Consider the following 10,000-nt stretch of genomic DNA (forward strand, 5'->3'; position numbering starts at 1 on the left):
ATTATTGTTAATATTTTTTATCACTATCATGAGAGAGAAACTATGAAGTTGTGAAGGATAATTTCGTGAAATAAGAGATAAAGAAAATATTTATGTCTATACATACATGCATATATATATATATATGTATATATACATATATATATATATATATATATAAATATATTTATATTTTCACACACACACATATATACATAGATAGATAGATAGATGGCTAGATAGACAGAGAGATATGTATATAGATAAATATTTTGATCTGATTTCGGTTTAATGCCACGAAACTCCCTTTATGATCAAGGGCTAGGACGGGCCTGTCCCATGCAAGGACAGGCAGGAATTGGCAAGGTGGAGACCGTTACCCCGAGTGGATGCCCAACCTAACCTCCGACCATGGCCGGGATACGAACCCGTGCACTTGCGGACCCTTCGGCCCACAGCCGCGCGCGTTACCATTTATAGATAAATAAATAAATATATATATATATATATATATATATATATATATATATATATATGTATGTGTGTGTGTGTGTGTGTGCGTGTACGTATGAATATATGTATGCATATATACACATTTATATATATATATATATATATATATATATATATATATACATAAATATATATGTATATGTATATACCCATGTGCATATATCATCTAAGGTCCCACACATACACACATATACCCACAGCCACTCTCGTAAACACAAGCACCTCCCTCATTAAAGCTATCCATCGCCAAGACCTGCCAGCGCAGCCATTAAAGAACCTCCCGGAGAAAAAAAAAAAAAAAAGGGGAAGAAATAGAAAATAAAAGAGAGAGTAAAAATCCCCTCTTCTCCCAGGGACGAAGGCGAGAGAAGCGGCAAACGTAATGACCTTCCTCAAGTAGCAATAGTAGCCCCAGTGGTTCTTGCGGTAGTCTTCGTCATATTGATCCAAGATGCTGGCCACCTCCTTGCTTTCGCCTCTCTCGTTCTCTCCCTTATTCCTCTTCTTCTTCTTCTTCCTCTTCTTCCTTCTTTTTTTCCGTCTTCTTCCTCTCTTTCTCTTCTTCTTCCTTCCCCTTCCTCTTCTTCTTCCTCTTCTTCCTTCCCCTTCTTCCTCCTCCTCTTCCTTCCTCCTCTCTTCCTCTTCTCCCTCCCTCTTCTGCCTCTTCCTCCTCTCCCTTCTCTCCCTTTTCTACCTCCTCTACTTCTACCCTTCTTACTTCGTCGATCCGCCCTCTCTTCTTCCTCCCCTTCCTCCTCCTCCTCTACCTCCTCCTCCTCCTCCTCCTCCTCCTCCTCCTCCTCCTCCACCTTTTTCACCTCCTCTTCCTCCTCCTCCGCCTCCTCCTCCTCCACCTTTTCCTCCACCTCCTCCTCCTCCTCCTCCTCCTCCTCCTCCTCCTCCTCCTCATTTTCCTCTTCCTCTTCGCCTCGCTCGCTTGCCCTCTTCGCCCTCGGTTTGGTGACCCTTTCCACGGCTCTTTATGACCTTTTGGCTCTCGTGATGTGTGTTGTTGTTGCTGTTGTTAAGTTTGATTTTACTGATATTATTGTTTTTATTACTGTTATTAACATTATTATTATTGTTATGGTTATTATTATTTGTTGTTATTATTGTTATTGTTATTGTTATTATTATTATCATTGTTTATTGTTATTATCTTTAGTAGTTTTTATTATTATTACTATTATCATTATTATTATTACTATTATTATTATTGTTACTGCTATTATCATTATCATTACTATTATAATAATTATTATTATTAGTCATTATCATTATCATTATCATTATTAGTTGTATTGTTATTATTATTGTTATTTTTATTATTACTACTACTACTATTATTATTACTACCACCACCACCACTAATACTACTAATACTACTACTACTATTGCTACTACCATTACTATTATTTCTATTATCATCATTACTATTATGATTACTGTTTTTGTTGCTGAGATACCTGACTTGTTCTTATTGTGATGATATTGAATATGCTAATAGTAATGAGTATCCTTCTTATCATTTATAATTATCATAATCGTGATGATAATAATGATAATGATAATAATAACAGTTTTGATAAGAATAATGATGATAATAGCGATAATAATGATGATTAGAACAATAATGGTTATGATGCGAATAATGATAACAATAACGATAAAGATAATGATAGAACGAAAGAGAGAATGGGAGAGAGAGTGAGAGAGAGAAAGAGAAAGACAGAGAGAAAGCGAAAGCAAATATTGGTGTTACAGCGCAGAGGTAGGGCGAGCTTAGTCTCCCCTCCCTCCCCCACGTCCTCCCCTCTCCCTCCCTCTCTCCCTCCCCCACGGCCTCCCCTCTCCCTCCCTCCCTCCCTCTCTCCCTCCTCCTCCCCGCTCTAAGCAGCCGTACAAAGTGACAGTCACGTTGGCTCATTCTCGCACACAATCTCATAAACACAACAGCTACTGCAGTCACAACCTCTTTGTACATTGGCTTGTTGTACAGCCACAATACAACGGCTTGTAAGTAGCGTGAAATATGTACGTACCTCTCTTTACAAGAATAAATACCGGAAAACTGTTAACCCGGGAGGAAATTCCCGTACCCAGACAGCTCCAGGAAAGGCATCCACTTCGCTCCTAACGGGATCCAAAGCCACTAACGGAGAACTGGAACCTACTAACACCTTATACGGCTTTGCGGGTTTATGGATCTATCATCTTGGGAATCTGAAAATTGATTTTTTTTTTTTTTTGCCCGTTTTTTTTTATTTTTTATTATTATTCTATTAAGTTTGTATCGTTGCATCAAATCTAGGAAGTGAATTTGGATTTGTAATTTTAAGCCTTAAATAAAGATGTTATGATTTTTATTGTTTTCGTTCCAACTTTATGACTATTTTTATGACGGCCATAATATATATATTTATTTATTTTTCTTTTCTAGTTTAATTTTCTTTCCCCAGAACCCACACACCCAAGCAGGATTTGTCTTTTTATTTCTAAATCTAAATTTATTTATATATCTACCTGCTATCCATCCATCTATTCATCCATTTATCCATTCATTAATCCACCAATCCATCCATCCACCCACCAGCTCATCCATCTATCCATTTCATCCATCCAACCACCTGCCCACCCATCCATCCACCTATCCACCCATCCATTCAATGATCCATCTATCCACCCATCCATCCATCCATCCTCCTATCCACCCAACCACCCATCCATCCACCCATCTATCCATCCACCTACCCACCCACCCATCCATCCACCCACCCACTTATCCACCCACCCACCCACCTATCCCCCCACCCACCCACCTATCCCCCATCCATCCATCTAGCCCCCCACCCACCCACCTATCCCCCTAGCCATCCATCCATCTATCCACCCGTCCATCCATCTATCCGCCTGTATCTCTCGCCGGCGGACTCTGAATCTCCTGAGATTCCGCGAGGCTTTGCGACCGATGTCATATGAGCGTGTTTTTTTTTTTTTTTTTTTCCCTTGCCATTATTCTTCGTTTGCTACCGCTCTGTACTTCTTGTGTTGTTTTTCTTGTATTTGCGTTTATGTTTCTTCTTATATATTTTTTTCTGTATGGAGTTGTTCGTTAGTTTTGTTTGTTTGTTTGTTTGTGTATGTGTGTGTGTGTGTGTGTGTGTGTACGTAGATTTTTAATTCTGTTGTTTTTGCTTCTATGCTTGTTTGCGTGTTTGTCTCATGGTTTATTTGGTTTCTGTCTCTCTCTCTCTCTCTCTCTCTCTCTCTCTTCTATCTCTCTCTCTCTCTCTCTCTTCTGTCTTTAATCTTGATTATATATTTCCTTATGTAACCCTGGTAGGCCTAATGTGCCTGTCATATTTTCTTCCCCTCTCCCTCTCCTCTCTCCCTTTCTTTTCTCTGTATCTGTTAGTTTATCAGTCTGTCAGGTTTTCCTTTTATTTCGGTGCCTTCTCTCTCTTTCACTTCTCTCTGTATTCTCTGTTTTAATAATTGTCTTTCTGTCACTCCTCGTCTTTCCTCTCCTCGTCCTTTCTCTTTTCTCCTCCTTTCTCTCGGTGCTTCTTTTCCCCTTTCTCTTCCTGTCTGTGTGTCCTCTAAACCCTTACTCTCTCTCTCTCTCCCTCTCTGTCTCTGTTTCTCTCTTTTCGTGTTCCACCTTTCCCTTCCTTTCCCACTTTTTCTGTATTTTCATCCCACCTTCGCTCCCCTCTTCTACCCATCCTCATTCTCTTCTTTCTCTTTCTCTGTCTTCTTCTCCGCTCAAGTTTATATCCATAACGCCTATCCCCCTCCCCTGTCTCTCTCCTCCCCTCCCATTCCCCTCCCCTCCCCTCTCCTTCCCCTTCCCCTCCCCTCCAATGTAATCAATAAACACCAGAAAGAATCTCATATCACAGGATGTTTTCATACTTATTTATTCCTTTTGATCCTTTATAGGGGGATTCGATCCTGGCGGGAGAGGGTTACGTATTATAACTAAATGAGTAGAATTATTTTTTTATTTTTTTTTATTTACGTATATGAACAATCGGGAAATTCTATTGCTTTAGGGGCGATTAAGAAAATGAAATATAAAATAAATGGTGGTTATATTTAGAAAAGCTGTCTTTCTTAAAAACCTAAGAACCTAATAACTATTTAAACTATTAGCTATAATTCTCACTTATCCAAGCGATTATCCAGTAAGCATTTAATCCTATTTTCTGTACTCAAAGGAACTAGTGAGGAAAGAAAATAATTTCTACCATTGCCATATCCGAATCTTCGATAAACGTCTTATGTATAGTCATATAATTAACTATCCACCTAAATTTTCCTATTATCCATAGGCCATCCCCACCCCAGTCAAAAAAAAAAAAAAAAAAAAAAAAAAAAAAAAATATATATATATATATATATATATATATATGTATGTTTGTATGTATGTATGTATGTATGTATGTATTTGTGTGTGTGTGTGTGTGTGTTTTCCTTTTTTATTTTTTTTCCTTGTATCCGATTATCCGATTAATCCTACCTATCCACACATAACTAAGAAACAGAAAGGAAAACGTTATCTTAACCGTTCAAATCTTCACAAAAAAAACAAAAAAAACAACGTTTGATTCTATGGTTTCTTACGAAAACTATGTATTTCCGTTATTCATTGTATTTTCCATTAACTTCTTTGATTATCCAACATTTTAAAAATTCGAACTTCATCCATACATCTAAATAGGAAGTCCTGTTCATTACAATTATGATAATTTTAATGGTTATGATAATGAAAACGGTAATTAATATTAACGTTAACAATAATAATGATAATAATAGCAATACTAACACTGTGTCTCCTGTTACTACTGCAACGACTAATGATGATGATGAGGATGATAATAGTAATAATAATAATAATAATAATGATAATGATAATAATAATAATAATAATAATAATAAAAATAATAATGATAGTGATAATAATAATAACAATGATAATAATAATAATAATGATAATAATGAATGAGGATAATAATAATAATAATAATAACAACAATAACGATAACAAAACAGATATAATAACAATAACGGCAACAATAATAACAATAATAATAACAGACCCAATATTAAAAGGAAAACACCCTCTCCCTCCATTTTAATAGCCAGATCTTAAAGAAACGTTTACCTCAGCGTGTTACGTACATGTTACGTTTTAGGGGGGGGGGGGGGAGAGGAGCGATTTCGCCGCCAATGTCTTAAAGGAAAACTTCTGTGTGGTGTGGGGGTGGGGGGTGCGGGGGGAAGGGGGAGGAAAGGGGGGAGAAAGGGGCAGGAGGATGGGAGGAGGGATGGGAGGGAGGGAATGAGAAATGGGGGAGAGGTAGGGAGGGATGGGGAGGGATGGGAGGAGGGATGGGAGGGAGGGAATGAGAAATGGGGGAGAGGTAGATAGGGATGGGGAGGGATGGGAGGAGGGATGGGAGTGAGGGATGGGAGAAAAGGGAAGAAAGGAAGGGAGGGGGGAGAGAGGGAGAAAAGGGGAGAGGGGGGAAGGTATCGGAAGGAAGGAGGAAAGAGGAGGGGGGGAGGGAGAGGGGTGAAGGAGGGAGGGGAGAAAGGGGGGAAGAGGAAAGGAAGGTGGAGATTGGAAGGGAGGGGGGAGGGGGGAAATGAATAAGGAAATGATAGGAATAAGGAAGAGGATGATAAAGTGAAGGAGGAGTTGATAGGTGGGGAAAGAGAGGTGGGGGTAAAGGAAGAGTAGATAGATAATTAGGAAAAGGAGGAGAAGGAAAAGGAATGGGAATAAAAGGGAAGAAGGGAAGAGAGAAGTCGGAGGAAAAGAGCGAGGGAGAGAAAGGGAAGGACGAATGGGGAAAGACAAGGGAACAAAAGAGGAATAGATAGATAGATAAATAGACAGGGCGGCGAAATGACAGACAGATGGAGAAAAATGAGGATTGGAGGGGAAGAGAATGAAGACGAATGGGAAGAGAAAGGAGAGCACAATAAATGAATAAATGTAAGTAGAGAAGATAAATAAAGATGAAGAGAAGGGAAAAGGGGACGAAAGGACAAATAAATAAGGAAAAAGGAGAATTTAGAGGAAGAGATCTCGCAAATAAAGAGATGGAAAGGGAAATGGAGGAAAGCAGACTGACAGACAGATGGATAGACAGAAGGAGAAAAGGAGAAAGAAAAGGGGACAGAAAGATGGATAGAATGATGGATAAAAAAGAGGATAGGAGAGAGAGATAAACAACTGAATAGGCAGATGAAGAAAGGCTGAGGGGATTGGAATAACAGATGGATAGACAGACGGAGAGAGAGAATAGGTAAAGGGCAAGGAACAATAGAACAGAAGGAGAGAGGAATAATTAATTTAGGAGGAGAGAAGGAAGAAAATGACGGATGGATAGATATATGTAGGGGGGGAGAAGGGGAATAGAAAAGGGGAGAAGGATGGGAGAGAGAGAGAGAGAGAGAGAGAGAGAGAGAGAGAGAGAGAGAGAGAGAGAGAGAGAGAGAGAGAGAGAGAGAGAGAGAGAGAGAGAGAGAGAGAGAGAGAGGTAGAGAGAAAGAGAGAGAGAGAGAATGATTGAATGACAATAAATCAATCAATCTAGAAAACGAAATATGGACAACAATTTCAACTATTATAAACTTCAAAAATATCTAGACGTACCTTTTATGATATTCTTTTTGTTTTGTATTTGTTTTGTGTCACAGCTGCTTGCAACAACTCCCCCGGCGTTGGCATTATTGTGTTCTTTCAACAAGGCGAAGAAAACAGCAACTTTGACAACAATAAAAGCAATAAAGGAAATCTGGTGAGTGGCAACCCTCTGGTGTTTCCGTCGTAGGGGGTATGATATTAAAACTCGATATGGCGCCGATTAGAATGGTAAAGATGGTTACGATATTTACGGTTATCGTAGTGGTAATGGCGTTGGGAATGGTAAGGATGGACACTTACATAAACGCTTAAAAACTTAACTGCACGGTTAGATATGCACACACACACACATACACACACACCGAGGTATACTTACACAGAAAAATACGTCCATATTCCCACATGCAGATACAAACGCACTTCACAGCCTGCAGCTTCTCACTCATAGCCCATCGACACATACAGCCCCCTCGCCTTCGCACACACCCTTCACCCTTCACCCCTCACCCTATCCTCTTTGCCCTTCCCCCACACTCAGAAACTCCACTTACCCCCCCCCCCCCCACACACGGAGACTCCACCTCTTCCACCCCGCATATTCTCCACCCCCTTTCTTCACACATCATCCACCTCCTCTCCCTCACACAGAAACTCCACCCCTCCACCTAACACACGAAAACTCCACCCCCTCAACCCCACACATTCTCCACCCCATACATTCTCCACCTTCCCTTTAGCACACAAACCTCCCCCATCCACTCTCTCCAACGGACAGCCGATGGAATGAAATGGCATTCGCTGGGATTACAGAAACCGCCTTTGCTGACTCTCTCTGTCCATTGTGTGTGAATTCGCGTTAATCCGGGATTACTTACTGCGAAGGGATTTGCCTGTGTGTGCGAATTCGCTGACTTTTTTTTAGCGTGTACTTAAGCTTAGTGGATGTGTTCTGTCATTTGAGTTGTCTGATTAGTGGAACCTGATTAATACGTGATTGGAGCTCGGGAAGCAGTGATTGATAGCTAGGCAAATATAATAGTTGATATTCAATAGTTAAAACAAATAAATGTGCTAGATATCAAGGTCATGTAGCGATGTACTGCCTAATTACGTATGGAATCGTGAAGTATCTTCAGGAAACACATATCAGTAACAGTGAGGATCGTTTGAATATAATATTTTATCTACATCCTTTCTTCCAGACGGACTCTAACGACTGCATTGATATCCCGCGTTGAAGAATAAGAATAAGGGAAAAAAAATAAAGTCCTTTCACATCCCAAGCCAAAAGAGACGACCAGAAAAGTGGCGAACTTTGCTGGCAATATATACGCGGCGCATTTCCCCTCCCACTCCTGTATTTTGTCTCTCAGTGTTATCCTGTAGGACCTCGCTGTACTGCTCTCGGTGTCCGTTAGCCTGTACAGTGTAGGATTCGGTCGTTCCATGGCAGGAAATGTGTTTCTCGGCACCATGGCTGGCCCCCGGAAATTTCACAGTTTGTTGCGCACATTGGGGAGAAATTGTCTCTGAAGGTCGCGTTCTTGTTATTATTATGATTATTGCTTTGTGTTTTTTACGTTTTTTTTCTTCTCTCTCTCCTCCTCTGGAAGTCCTATACTGTCGAGCTGTACTGGTGGAAATAAAACGACGTTGTTGTTAAAGGAGTAAAGAAAGAGAGAAGCATGGAAGAGGAAGAAGAATAAAGAAAGGGAAAGAAAGATTTTTCTCTAAAATACTCAACACCGAAATACATCAAACTGTCGGAAAAAAAATAATTAAACATCAAATTCGGACTCAAATCAACCCGTGATGATGACGCAGCGTTTTCCCGCTCAAGCCAAGCCTTCCGTAGTAAAGCCTTTATCTGTAATTATTTCCGTAGCTGAGATACCTTCGCATCCTCCTAATCTGTTTACTATTGTACTCCGAGCTGTTAACGCGCCAGATATGGATTTACGAGTGGCGTTACAGCCTTCTAAAGCCTTGTGACCTTTCTTGATTCGCTCCGTCTTGCGGGAGAAAGCTTTTTGTTTTACCTTTTTTTTTTTTTTTTTTTGTCGATGAATGTGACCAGATATTCTGGAATAAAAGGCGAGGCTTGTTCATATATAATATATATATATATATATATATACATACATACATATATATATATATATATATATATATATATGGCTTTAACTATATAACTATAACTATAACTAAACTATATATATATATATATATATATATATATATATATATATATACACACATGTGTGTGTGTGTGTATACATACACAGATACAGTATATATAAATATATATATATATATATATATATATATATATATATATATATATATGCAAGTATATTTCGAAGTTACAGTATGGTAAAGTTACCAACTAGTGGAGCACAAAAAAAATATGTGAATATTTATTGTGCAAAAAGGTAGACTGTAACAAATTTAATAAAAAAACAGACAAGTGTGAACAAAAACGGAAAACATTACAACATAACATTTAGTAACTTGCAAAAAAATCGAGTTTCTAGTCACCTTCAGAATTGACCTCTTGTTATCTAATACTGCACGACTGGCGGTGCAATTCAAAGAACTTTTTTCCGTTGCAATCTATTATGACCAGCTTATCCATTTCAAAAGGGAAGTAATAATTAAGGTCAATACAGGTCATGCGTTAAACGGGTCGATTCCATAAGATTTCGTTCCAAGCAAGATGACATATTATCTCACACACACACACACACGCATGCACGCACGCACACGTACACACACACACACACACACACACACACACACACACATACACATAGACACAAACACACAGAGACACACCAACGCACGCATACC

Source organism: Penaeus chinensis, chromosome 31, assembly GCF_019202785.1.
Source record: "Penaeus chinensis breed Huanghai No. 1 chromosome 31, ASM1920278v2, whole genome shotgun sequence".
Taxonomy (NCBI): domain Eukaryota; kingdom Metazoa; phylum Arthropoda; class Malacostraca; order Decapoda; family Penaeidae; genus Penaeus; species Penaeus chinensis.